General features: G+C 40.0%; 1 protein-coding gene across 6 annotated transcripts in view; it reads left to right on the top strand.

The window, feature by feature from the left end:
• Positions 1–14,796, top strand: part of ANKS1B (ankyrin repeat and sterile alpha motif domain containing 1B) — a 1,246,961-nt gene that overhangs the window by 482,900 nt on the left and 749,265 nt on the right. The gene's annotated exons all lie outside the window — the stretch shown is intronic.

The following is a 14,796-nucleotide window of genomic DNA, read 5'->3' as shown; positions in this document are numbered from 1 at the left end:
GAAAGAGAGAATGTGACAAACATAATATATTTGAGGAGGTAATTTTTCAAAAAGCATGGTATTACCCTTGAGCTCGAAGAGGTAGACAAGTGAAGAGTTAAATTCAACAGAGCACAATAATTGCTAAGATAATGTTTCACAAAGAGTTCTTTGGGAGCAAAAATGGGGGAGTACTTAACCTTACCTGGAGCTCGAGGAAGACATAAAGGAGATGATGCCTGTATCAGTTATCTATTGTTATTAACAGGCCACCCCAAAACAAACTGACATCAGTCATTTATTTTGCTCACAAATCTGCAAGTTTGACAGGGCCTGTCAGGGACTGCTTATCTGTGTCATATCTTATGATCTTGGGCTGTTCAACTGGGGAATAGAGGAACACTTTTAAGATGGCCAACTCACATGGCTGGCAAATTAGTTTTGGCTATATACCAGTAACTTGGCTAAGGCGATGGACTGGAGGCCTTTTTTGCTCTCCAGGCACTGCTTGGGTTTCCTCCTGACTACTGGCTGGATTCTGAGAGCAAGCATCCCCAGAGAACTAAGAGGAAGCTGCGTCATTTGTATTATCTCCTGTTCTGGAGGCTGGAAATCTGCAGGGTACCGGCATGGTCGGGTTCTGGTGAGGGCTCTCTTCCTGGCTTGTTGAAGGCTGTCGTCACCCTGCTTACCGAACCTCTTCTTTGTACATGGACAGAGAGAGGCAGTGAGTCTTAGATTTTTGCCACAGATCTAGGTAAAACACTGCAGAGAGAGAAGAAACTTTGTTTCAGCTTCCGGTTACATTTTCTTTCCATTAAGCTTTCACCAACACCTTTCTTACAGCTTTCAAGGCTTCCACAAATCCATTCCTTCCTTGGCCCTTTTGACTTGACAGGCACTGGCTTTGGGGCTCTTCCAGCTTCTGTCTGCTGCCCAATCTCAGTGCTAATGCCACATATTTTAAGTTTTTGTTTTGGCAGCACCCCATATCCAACTATCGAAATCTATTCTGGTTATTGTCACTGCATAACAAACCACTCCAAAGCTTAGTGAGTGAAAACAACAGTCATTTGTTTTGCTTTTAAATCTGCAATTTGGGGAGAGCTTGGCAGGGATAGCTTGTCTCTGTTCCATGTGGTGTCAACGGGGGAAGCTTAACTGGGGTCTGGAGGTTTTATTCTCAAGATCCATACTCATATCGCTGGCATGGCCTACTTGGACTTTCTCGCGGTCTGTGATGGGATTCTAAGCAAACATTCTAAGAGAATGAGTCATCAGAAGGCAACATCACTTCCATTGTAGTCAAAAGCCTGCCTACATTTAAGTGGAGGGAATTTAATTCTTGCCTCCCCTTGATGGAGTGTTAACTAAAGTCACATTATAAGAAGATATTCTTGCAGCCACTTTCGGAAAATATAAACTCCTACAATGCCCAAGTTTGTTGTTGTTGTTAAAATTGAGTAAAGACTTAGTTTGCATGGCTATATAACTTCCCCCAATTGTGTTTGACCACTTGGGTTTAGTATAGAAGAAGCCAATTTGCTCAGTTGACCCAGGCTTAATTCATAATAATTGATAGTCTTTGGGCTGTGATCATGAATTCTAAGGTAAAGGAGTCCAGAATTTAAAGGGAAATTTTGTGGTTTTTAAAAAATGATTAGAATTGGGATGAATATAGATCAAAACAGTTTCTATGCAATTTTATATGAAACCTTAGCCACTCAGCCCCACAGAATTGCCCCCCATAAGCACTATAGCAGGTAGAGGAGGGCATCAACATAACTGTTCTTTTCTGGTTAGGTAAGGAAATAGTTTGCATTTTTTCCTCTGTTGATTCCATTAACCCATAGTTTAGGTTTTGCATCAATCCTATTACTTCCAAGTCTCTCAACTGCTATGACTAGTCCCTTATGACTCATACCTAGCTATGCATTTCCCCCTTAGGGCCAACTAACTGATCTGGAGAACTCAGGGAAGTTACTGACCTCTCTTGGAGTTACTGATGTATTCCCTTTGTTACTAAATTCTTTATTGACTAAAGGTAGAATTTGCAAATGTGGAGACATTTCTTGATGCACACGAGTCTTTTAGAGACCCTCAAATTGATCTTGGTGGGTAAATACCCTATAGTTCCTGATCCATTCAATAAGCACTTACTGAGTACCTCTGATGTTCTAGGCATTGTGCTAAATATTGCATAAGGAACAGAGCAAAAGGTATAAGTACTGACCTTTAGGAGCTCAGAATGTGTTAAAATTAAGGATAATAAGGGCAATGAACAAGATAAGCATAGGGTGCTCTGGGAGAGTAGAAGGGGAGGAATGTGAATGAAGGAAGGCTTGTGGGAGGAGGTGCTACATGATTTGCTAGCCTCAAAGAAGGAGAAGTTAAATAGATGAATAAGGTATGGCACTCCAGGCAAGGGACAGTGTGTGCAGAGATGCAGAGGGGGTGGAAGAACAGAGTACATTCAGAGACTATGCCCACTTGGCATGGTTACAGCATAGAATGATACTAGGGTAGAATGCATAAAGAACAAGGAGTAACAGGCAGAAGTTTGGATTTTATCTGACAGCAGAAGTGAACATGGCATGATCAGGTTTCTGTTTTAGAATAATCCCTCTGGAAACAATGTGTGGAGTATAGATTGGAGAGAGATGAAGTTGAAAGCAGGAAGATTCATTAGCAAATCAGTGTGTATACTCAGTAAGAAATGACAGTGGCCAGAACAAAGACAACTGCAGCAGAGAAGGGCAAGGGAAAACAAAGCTGAGAAGCACGTAGGAGTAAAGCTCATCCTTGTCACCTTGAGAATGCTGACACTTGGACAATAAGGAGCCAAGGAAATTTGAGAATTGTACTTCAGGGAATGCATTCAATGCTTTAGGTTAACTGTGTTAGGTAGTGTGGCTTAGGCTTACAGACAAAATGGGCATTACTACTCTATATAAGAACTGCATGAAGATTTCCTGGAGAGACGGGGCAGTGGAGGTGGGGGTGGAGAGAGAGAGAGAGAGAGAGAGAGAGAAAGAGAAAGACTGAGGGGTGACCAAGTCTTAAGAGGGACTGTTATAGATTAATTGTGTACCCCCTCATATTATGCCCCCAAAAAGAAAGGTTGGAATCCTAACCTATAGTACTTTAGAATATGATCTTATTTGGGGAATTCGGATATAGAGTCTTTGTAAAGATAATCAAGTTAAAATAAAGCCATTAAGTGGACCTTAATCCAATATGACCAGTATCCTTATTTAAGGGAAATGTAGACCCAGAGACAGGCACCCATAGAGGGAAGACAATGTGAAGATATACCAGGAAAAGGCAGCCATTCGCAAACCAAGGAGGCCTGGGACAGATCCTTCCCTCACAGCCCACAGAAGGAACCATCCCTGCCACCTTGAGTTTGGACTTCTATCCTTAAAAGCTGTGACACAATACATTTCTATTGTTTAAGCCACCCAGTTACTAGTATAGTTGGCCCTCTGTATCTGTGAGTTCCACATCCATGGATTCAACCAACTACAAATTAAAAATATGTCAGAAGCAAAAATGGATGGTTGGGTCTGTACTGAACATGTACAGACTTATTTTCTTGTCATCATTGTCTAAAGAAAATACTAAGTAACCTCTGCAGACTTAAATGTCCCTGTCTGACAGCTTTGAAGAGAGCAGTGGTTCTCCCAGCATGCAGCTGGAGATCTGAGAACGGGCAGACTGCCTCCTAAAGTGGGACCCTGACCCCCGAGCAGCCTAACTGGGAGGCACCCCCCAGTAGGGACAGACTGACACCTCGCTCGGCCGGGTACTCCTCTGAGACAAAACTTCCAGAGGAACAATCAGACAGCTGAATTTGCAGTTCATGAAAATCTGCTGTTCTGCAGCCACCGCTGCTGACACCCAGGCAAACAGGGTCTGGAGTGGACCTCTAGCAAACACCAACAGACCTGCAGCTGAGGGTCCTGTCTGTTAGAAGGAAAACTAACAAACAGAAAGGACACCACACCAAAAACCCATCTGTACATCACCATCATCAAAGACCAAAAGTAGAAAAAACTACAAAGATGGGGAGAAAACAGAGCAGAAAAACTGGAAACTCTGAAAAGCAGAGTGCCTGTCCTCCTCCAAAGGAACGCAGTTCCTCACCAGCTACGGAACAAAGCTGGATGGAAAATGACTTTGATGAGTTGAGAGAAGAAGGCTTCAGATGATCAAACTACTCTGAGCTACAGGAGGAAATTCAAACCAATGGCAAAGATGTTAAAAACTTTGAAAAAAATTAGACGAATGTTTAACTAAAATAATCAATGCAGAGAAGTGCTTAAAGGAGCTGATGGAGCTGAAAGCCAAGTTTCGAGAACTACGTGAAGACTGCAGAAGCCTCAGTAGCCGATGCGATCAACTGGAAGAAAGGGTATCAGTGATGGAAGATGAAATGAATGAAATGAAGTGAGAAGGGAAGTTTAGAGAAAAAAGAATAAAAAGTAATGAACAAAGCCTCCAAGAAATATGGGACTATGTGAATAGACCAAACCTATGTCTGATTGGTGTACCTGAAAGTCACGGGGAGAATGGAACCAAGTTGGAAAACACTCTGCAAGATATTATCCAGGAGAACTTCCCCAATCTAGCAAGGCGGGCCAACATTCAGATTCAGGACATAAAGGGAATGCCACAAAGATACTCCTTGAGAAGAGCAACTCCAAGACACATAATTGTCAGATTCACCAAAGTTGAAATGAAGGAAAAAATGTTAAGGGTGGCCAGAGAGAAAGGTCGGGTTACCCACAAAGGGAAGCCCATCAGACTAACAGCTGATCTCTCAGCAGGAACTCTACAAGCCAGAAGACAGTGGGGGCCAATATTCAACATTCTTAAAGAAAAGAATTTTCACCACAGAATTTCATATCCAGCCAAACTAAGCTTCATAAGTGAAGGAGAAATAAAATCCTTTACAGACAAGCAAATGCTGAGAGATTTTGTCACCACCAGGCCTGCCCTAAAAGAGCTCCTGAAGGAAGCACTAAACATGGAAAGGAACAACCAGTACCAGCCACTGCAAAAACATGCCAAATTGTAAAGACCATTGAGGCTAGGAAGAAACTGCATGAACTAACAAGCAAAATAACCAGCTAACATCATAATGACAGGATCAAATTCACACATAACAATATTAACTTTAAATATAAATGGGCTAAATGCTCCAATTAAAAGACACAGACTGGCAAAGTGGATACGGAGTCAAGACCCATCAGTGTACTGTATTCAGGAAACCCATCTCACGTGCAGAGACACACATAGGCTCAAAATAAAGGGATGGAGGAAGATCTACCAAGCAAATGGAAAACAAAAAAAGGCAGGGGTTGCAATCCTAGTCTCTGATAAAATAGACTTTAAACCAACAAAGATCGAAAGAGACAAAGAAGACCATTACATAATGGTAAAGGGATCAATTCAACAAGAAGAGCTAACTATCCTAAATATATATGCACCCAATACAGGAGCACCCAGATTCATAAAGCAAGTCCTGAGTGACCTACAAAGAGACCTAGACTCCCACACAATAATAATGGGAGACTTTAACACCCCACTGTCAACATTAGACAGATCAATGAGACAGAAAGTTAACAAGGATATCCAGGAATTGAACTCAGCTCTGCACCAAGCGGACCTAATAGACATCTACAGAACTCTCCACCCCAAATCAACAGAATATACATTTTTTTCAGCACCACACCACACCTATTCCAAAATTGACCACATAGTTGGAAGTAAAGCTCTCCTCAGCAAATGTAAAAGAACAGAAATTATAACAAACTGCCTCTCAGACCACAGTGCCATCAAACTAGAACTCAGGATTAAGAAACTCCCTCAAAACCGCTCAACTACATGGAAACTGAACAACCTGCTCCTGAATGACTACTGGGTACATAACGAAATGAAGACAGAAATAAAGATATTCTTTGAAACCAATGAGAACAAAGACACAACATACCAGAATCTCTGGGACACATTCAAAGCAGTGTGTAGAGGGAAATTTATAGCACTAAATGCCCACAAGAGAAAGCAGGAAAGATCCAAAATTGACACCCTAACATCACAATTAAAAGAACTAGAAAAGCAAGAGCAAACACATTCAACAGCTAGCAGAAGACAAGAAATAACTAAAATCAGAGCAGAACTGAAGGAAATAGAGACACAAAAAACCCTTCAAAAATTAATGAATCCAGGAGCTGGTTTTTTAAAAAGATCAACAAAATTGATAGACCACTAGCAAGACTAATAAAGAAGAAAAGAGAGAAGAATCAAATAGATGCAATAAAAAGTGATAAAGAGGATATCACCACCGATCCCACAGAAATACATCTACCATCAGAGAATACTACAAACACCTCTATGCAAATAAACTAGAAAATCTAGAAGTAATAGATAAATTCCTCGACAAATACACCCTCCCAAGACTAAACCAGGAAGAAGTTGAATCTCTGAATAGACCAATAACAGGCTCTGAAATTGTGGCAATAATCAATAGCTTACCAACCAGAAAGACTCCAGGACCTGATGGATTCATAGCTAAATTCTACCAGAGATACAAGGAGGATCTGGTACCATTCGTTCTGAAACTATTCCAATCAATAGAAAAAGAGGGAATCGTCCTTAACTCATTTTATGAGGCCAGCATCATCCTGATACCAAAGCCTGGCAGAGACACAAGCATAAAAGAGAATTTTAGACCAATATCCTTGATGAACATTGATTAAAAAATCCTCAATAAAATACTGGCAAACCGAATCCAGCAGCACATCAAAAAGCTTATCCACCATAATCAAGTGGGCTTCAACCCTGGGATGCAAGGCTGGTTCAACATACGCAAATCAATAAATGTAATCCAGCATATAAACAGAACCTAAGACAAAAACGACATGATTATCTCAATAGATGCAGAAAAGGCCTTTGACAAAATTCAACAACCGTTCATGCTAAAAACTCTCAATAAATTAGGTATTGATGGGACGTATCTCAAAATAATAAGAGCTATTTATGACAAAGCCACAGCCAATATCATACTAAATGGGCAAAAACTGGAAGCATTCCCTTTGAAAACTGGCACAAGACAGGGATGCCCTCTCTCACCACTCCTATTCAACATAGTGTTGGAAGTTCTGGCCAGGGCAATCAGGCAGGAGAAGGAAATAAAGGGTATTCAATTAGGAAAAGAGGAAGTCAAACTGTCCCTGTTTGCAGATGACATGATTGTATATCTAGAAAACCCCATCATCTCAGCCCAAAATCTCCTCAAGCTGATAAGCAACTTCAGCAAAGTCTCAGGATACAAAATCAATGTACAAAAATCACAAGCATTCTTGTACACCAATAACAGACAAACAGAGAGCCAAATCATGAGTGAACTCCCATTCACAATTGCTTCAAAGAGAATAAAATACCTAGGAATCCAACTTTTAAGGGATGTGAAGGACTTCTTCAAGGAGAACTACAAACCACTACTCAATGAAATCAAAGAGGATACAAACAAATGGAAGAACGTTCCATGCTCATGGGTTGGAAGAATCAATATCATGAAAATGGCCATACTGCCCAAGGTAATTTATAGATTCAATGCCATCCCCATCAAGCTACCAATGACTTTCTTCACAGAATTGGAAGAAACTACTTTAAAGTTCACATGGAGCCAAAAAAGAGCCCGCATCACCAAGTCAATACTAAGCCAAAAGAACAAAGCTGGAGGCATCATGCTACCTGACTTCAAACTATACTACAAGGCTACAGTAACCAAAACAGTATGGTACTGATACCAAAACAGAGACATAGATCAATGGAACAGAACAGAGCCCTCAGAAATGATGCCACATATCTACAACTATCTGATCTTTGACAAACCTGACAGAAACAAGCAATGGGGAAAGGATTCCCTATTTAATAAATGGTGCTGGGAAAACTGGCTGGCCATATGTAGAAAGCTGAAACTGGATCCCTTCCTTACACCTTATACAAAAATTAATTCAAGATGGATTAAAGACTTAAATGTTAGACCTAAAACCATAAAAACCCTAGAAGAAAAGCTAGGCAATACCATTCAGGACGTAGGCATGGCAAGGACTTCATGTCTAAAACACCAAAAGCAATGGCAACAAAAGCCAAAGTTGATAAATGGGATCTAATTAAACTAAAGAGCTTCTGCACAGCAAAAGAAACTACCATCAGAGTGAACAGGAAACCTACAAAATGGGAGAAAATCTTTGCAACCTACTCATCTGACAAAGGGCTAATATCCAGAATCTACAATGAACTCAAACAAATTTACAAGAAAAAAACAAAGAACCCCATCAAAAAGTGGGCAAAGGACATGAACAGACACTTCTCAAAAGAAGACATTTATGCAGCCAAAAAACACATGAAAAAATGCTCATCATCACTGGCCATCAGAGAAATGCAAATCAAAGCCACAATGAGATACCATCTCACACCAATTAGAATGGCCATCATTAAAAAGTCAGGAAACAACAGGTGCTGGAGAGGATGTGGAGAAATAGGAACACTTTTACACTGTTGGTGGGACTGTAAACTAGTTCAACCATTGTGGAAGTCAGTGTGGCGATTCCTCATGGATCTAGAACTAGAAATACCATTTGACCCAGCCATCCCATTACTGGGTATATACCCAAAGGACTATAAATCATGCTGCTATAAAGACACATGCACACGTATGTTTACTGTGGCACTATTCACAATAGCAAAGACTTGGAACCAACCCAAATCTCCAACAACGATAGACTGGATTAAGGAAATGTGGCACATATACACCATGGAATACTATGCAGCCATAAAAAATGTAGGAACATGGATTTCCCGCCTTTGTAGGGACATGGATGAAACTGGAAACCATCATTCTCAGTAAACTATCGCAAGGACAAAAAACCAAACACCGCATGTTCTCACTTATAGGTGGGAATTGAACAATGAGAACATATGGACACAGGAAGGGGAACGTCACACTCCGGGGACTGTTGTGGGGTGGGGGGATTGGGGAGGGACAGCATTAGGAGATACACCTAATGCTAAATGACGAGTTAATGGGTGCAGCACACCAACATGGCACATGGATACATATGTAACAAACCTGCACATTGTGCACATGTACCCTAAAACTTAAAGTATAATAATAATAAACAGAAAAAAGCCAAAAAAACAGCAAATACCGTATAACAACCATTTGTATAGCATTAGGTATTACAAGTAATCTAAAGGTGATCTAAAGTATCCAGGAGAATGTGCATAGGTTATATGTAAACACTACATCATTTTATAGAAGAGACTTAAGCATCCATGGATTTGGGTATCCTCAAATACCCAATCCTCCTCAATAGGGAGTCTGGAATCCATTTCCCCTTGGACACTGAGGGATGGCTGTAGTTTGTTAAAGCACCCCTAGGTAACTAATATAGGGATTAAAACTGAGCACACAAATTCAATACACAATAGGGAGAGGCAATTGAGGATTCTTGGGCCACAGTACAGCACACAACCTGCCTGGCTTGCATCTCTCAGAGGCTGAGCAGTTGAGGGTTGGTTGTAACTGGCAACATTGTGTATTCATGTGTATACAATATGCGTTTGCTCAGAAAATCAAAGTTAACTTTCCTTTTTGTGGTCTCTTGTATTAAAAACTAGAAGGGCTAGTACAAAATAAATCTAATCGTGACCACAGGAAAAAAAATTATCAGATGTACTAGTTTAATTTAAATAAAAGCAACTTATTAGTAGATCTGTATTCAGCAAGATTTTACTATTCAACCAGAAAATGAAGGATACTCTTTCCAAGGAGCATTTTACTAATGCCTCATGACTACAGAGTTCACATGAAGTGAAGAATGAGATTGCTCTAGTTCTGGACTTATTAAACAAAGACCAATAGTGGTCTAGCACTTGCTTGGTGAATTTGCTAAGACTTATGTTTATGCGGCCACTATTGAATCCTATTTGTTTCCTTTATAGCATCAAGCAAAAGACCTTGTGTAATTATAGTGGTGACTCACTTGCATAAATGAATGAATAATTGGGCCGGGCACGGTGGCTCACGCTTGTAATCCCAGCACTTTGGGAGGCTGAGGCAGGTGGATCGCGAGGTCAGGAGATCGAGACCACAGTGAAACCCCGTCTCTACTAAAAATACAAAAAAATTAGCCGGGCGTGGTGGCGGGCGCCTGTAGTCCCAGCTACTCAGAGAGGCTGAGGCAGGATAATGGCGTGAACCCGGGAGGCGGAGCTTGCAGTGAGCCGAGATTGCGCCACTGCACTCCAGCCTGGGCGACAGAGCGAGACTCCGTCTCAAAAAAAAAAAAAAAAAAAAAAAAAATGAATGAATAATTGAATGAACGAATGAATGGATGGATATTATGTTTAAAAGAAAATGGCTGTAATGGCAGTAAAATCCCTTATGAAATAGCCAGGTGTCATCAAATATAATGTTTTCTTGTCTCCTTTTCCTTTGATTTTAACCTTCCTAGGGGAATTTTTCCATTTTAAGGTAACTAGGCAACCGTTATTTTGAATCACTTAGTACAGGCTTTGTATACTATGGATGCCCAATAAATCCGTTTTGATTAATGAGCAATTTACAAAAACACCAGCAAAGACTGCTTCCAATCGTGTTGAAAGAGAATAGATGATCTCTGATAAAATAGGACACATTCAGCAGCTGCATGCCAAGATAGTGTGGGTCTTAGTTACCTCTGTTCAATTTGCTAATGTGCTTACTGGACTGTGGTCAACCTGAAATGAAAATGCCATCTGGTGAATAATCCACACTCTACTATACCTTCTGCAACATCTGAAATAGGTAGGAGTGTGAGGGTGATTCTGTAACTTGTTTATACCTAAATATTTTTTGAATGGTGAAACTTCCTTAATTCTAATGCCAAAATTTTGAAATTAAATGAATTCAGACTGGACTAGAACAAATGTTTATCTCTGCTGAGCAAGTGGGTAGTGTCAACATGATTTCTGTGGGCATATTTAACTCATTTAAGAGAGCAAACTATTTTTGAGCCCCATGGAAGCATTATTTTACATACAAATACTGGCCTTGCTGATAAGAAGCACTTTTATCAAACAGTAATTATTTATTTGGCATTTGCTCTGTGCTCGGTGCTGTCTTAGCCATTTATTAAAGCAGATATCTACATGATCAATTTGTAAACCAGTGCTAGTTCACGGATGGGCAAAGAGAGAAATCAAGGGAAGCAGTACCTGAAGGGAATTACCTGCCTCCTTCATCCATATGGACAGTTTACCAATTAAAAAATATAATCATCTCAATTTGCTCAACTTGGTGGAAATGTGTTGTAGTTGGAAAACAGTATTATAAACTACACACACACACACACTTTTTCTCCCCTGAAATCAGTTTTGTTTGCACTGTGTGTGAATAACATGAATTGTAGACTAGTAAGATTTCTAAAAATACAATGAACTCCTGCTAAGTTGATGATTTGATGATGTGGGAATATAGGTTCTTTATGATGTCATGTATGCTATCCTATGCAACATAATTTCTCCTATAATGTCAGTGTATGTAAACATTCATTAATTCATAAGTTCATGCTCATAAAAGTAGAGTGGACTTACCACACTGCTTCACATTCCACTTTTGTTCTGTGTTGCTTTCCTCAATCCTGAGATGCTTTTCCTCCCTTGTCTCTCACTCTCAGCAGATGGTCTCATATTTTAATTCATAAAGAAAACAGAAGTTACCAGATGGAACTTTGTTAACTTCCTTCATTAGGTGTTTAAATGCAACTGCCCTGTAACCTTCCTCTTGCTCCTCGCTCCTGTTAAGATACAGGGGATTTTCCTCCTCCTGCCCAAGGTTGGCTCCATCTTCTATGTGCCAGGTCTTTTCCTTCTCAGGAATTTGACCCCTGCATTCAGTCTTTCTCTCCTCTATAATTTTAATTGTCCTTTTTTTTTTTTTTTTTGTGACAGAGTGTCCCTCTGTCACCTAGGCTGGAGTGCAGGGGCACAATCTCGGCTCACTACAAGCTCTGCTTCCCGGGTTCACCCCATTCTCCTGCCTCAGCCTCCCAAGTAGCTGGGACTACAGGCGCCCGCCACCACGCCCGGCTAATTTTTTGTATTTTTAGTAGAGACGGGGTTTCTCCGTGTTAGCCAGGATGGTCTCAATCTCCTGACCTCGTGATCCGCCCACCTCGGCCTCCCAAAGTGAATTGTCCTTTTTTACCGCATTGTGCACATCAACAATTAAACGTGCTCGGGTCTTTATCGTTTGAAAAGCAATAGCAAACCACAAGAACAACTAACAGCAAAAACAAGTAAACAATAAATGAAAAGTTCCTTGATCCCACTTGACGACTCAGCTACTGTTCTCTCTTTATTCCCGTGCTCACAATATGTTCATTTTCCTTCTTTGTTTTCACTTCTCAGCCCACTTTAGTCAGGTGTCTATTCCCCATTACTCTGTGGAAATGTGCTTTCTAAAGTTACTAATGACCTTCATGTCACAAAATCAAAAAGGGCATTTCTCGATCCTCACTTTTTCTTAACCTCTCAGAAGCACAGGTTGGCGACACCTCCAACTGGAGACCCTTTCTTCCCTTTGCTGTCTAAGGTAGATTTTCATCTTATTACGGTGCTCCTTCTCTATTGTGATGGCTGACATTTTTCTGCATGACTCTAAAAGTTGAGAGTTCCTCAAGGCTCCTGAAAAGTCCTCTTTATTCTTTTTGCTTTTTTCTCTCTATAAATGATCTCATCTATAGTACGGCTTCTGTTACAATCAACATGCTGAAGACTCCCAAATACTTATCTCCAGGCTACACCACTTCTCTTAACTCCAGGCCCATCTATCAATCCACCTAACATCTTTACTTGTATGTCTACTTAATATCGTCTACTTAATATATTTACTTGTATATCTCCAAGGGCACCTCAACCTTAGCATATCTAGAACTAAACTCCCACATCTTTCCCCCCAAACCTTTTCTTCATGCTGAATTTCTCATCTCAGTAAATGATTTAATTATTCATCCAGCTACAGGAGCCTGAGGGTCATTATTGCCACTTCCCTCTCTATCAATTCCTCATATTCAGATAAGCGCCAGGTTTTGTGACTTTTAACTGGAATAAACAGTAGGATGAGGGAACTTTCTATCCCTAAATATCTCTCAAATCCATCTGCCTCTCTTAATCTCTGTCACCACCAATAACTGTCCTGGACTATTATAATAGTCTCCTAAAGTCCTGTTTCCCTTGTAACACTTCCTTAGCTGTGTCCCAGCGATTCTGTAGATTGTATCTTCTTTGTAGAAATGTGAATTTATCATTCACATTGCAGTCGAAGTAATCTTAAAATCACAAATCTGATTGCATCACCCTCCTTAAACTTCTGCAATAACCTTGCATCTATTAAAGATACAGATTTTTAACTACTATTTTTGCTTATACGTGTAAAATTTAAATTTAGATTATCCTGGCTAGTGTGCAGTTGAAACCTTGACAAGAGTTATTTTCAATGCTCCTGAAAGAGGCAATATTGTCTGCAAACAGGGATAGTGTGACTTCCTCTATTTCTGTTTGGATGCCCTTTATTTCTGTCTCTCGCTTGATTGATCTGGCCAGGACTTCCAATACTACGTGAAATAGGAGTGGTGAGAGAAGGCATCCTTTCTTGTGCCAGTTTTCAAGGAGAATGCTTCCAGCTTTTGCCCATTTAGTATGATGTTGGCTGTGGGTTTGTCATATATGGCTCTTATTATTTTGAGGTCTGTGCCTTCAAAACCTAGTTTATTGAGAGGTTTTATGTTGAATTTTATTGAAAGCCTTTTCTGCATCTCTTGAGATAATCGTGTGTTTTTTGTCTTTAGTTCTGTTTATGTGATTAAGTCACATTTATTGATTTGTGTATGTTGAATCTACCTTGCATCCCAGGGATGAAGCTTACTTGATTGTGGTGGATTAGCTTTTTGGTCTGTTACTGGATTAAGTTTGCAAGTGTTTTGTTGAGGATTTTTGCATCAATGTTAATCAAGGATATCGGCCTGAGGTTTCCTGTTTTTGTTGTGCTTCTGGCAGGTTTTAGTATCAGGATGATGCTGGCCTCATAGGATGAGGTCGGAAGGAGTCCCTTATCAACTTTTTGGAATAGTTTCGTAGAAATGATACCAGCTCTTCTTTGTATATCTGGTAGAATTTGGCTGTGAATCAGTCTAGTCATGGGCTTTTTTTTTGGTTGTTAGGCTATTCATTACTAATTCAATTTTGGAGCTTGTTATTGGGCTGTTTAGGGAATCAATTCCTTCTTGAGTTAGTCTTGGAAGAGTGTATGTGTCCAGAAATTCATCCATCTCTTCTAGGTTTTCTCATTTATGTGCATAGAGATGTTCGTAGTTGCCTCTCATAGTTATTTGCATTTCTGTGGGGTCAGTGGTAACATCCCCTTTGTCATTTCTCATTGTGTTTATTTAGACCTTCTCTCTTTTCTTCTTTATTAGTTTAATTAGTGGCCTATCTTATTAATTTTTTTTTAATAAATCAGCTCCTGGATTTGTTGATCTTTTGAACGGTTTTTCATGTCTTGATATCCTTCATTTCAGCTCTGATTTCAGTTATTTCTTGTCTTCTGCTAGCTTTGGGGTTGCTCTTGGTTCTCTAGTTCTTTTAGTTGTGATGTTAGGTTGTTAATTTGAGATCTTTCTAAATTTTTGATGTGGTCATTTAATGCTATAAATTTCCCTCTGAACACTGCCTTAGCTGTGTTCCAGAGATTCTGGTATGTTGTAT

The sequence above is a fragment of the Hylobates moloch genome, unplaced genomic scaffold (assembly GCF_009828535.3).
Source record: "Hylobates moloch isolate HMO894 unplaced genomic scaffold, HMol_V3 SCAFFOLD_12, whole genome shotgun sequence".
In the NCBI taxonomy this organism is placed as follows: Eukaryota; Metazoa; Chordata; class Mammalia; order Primates; family Hylobatidae; genus Hylobates; species Hylobates moloch.
The sequence above is the reverse complement of the archived record's forward strand: the minus strand, read 5'-3'. Positions and strand labels throughout refer to the sequence as shown.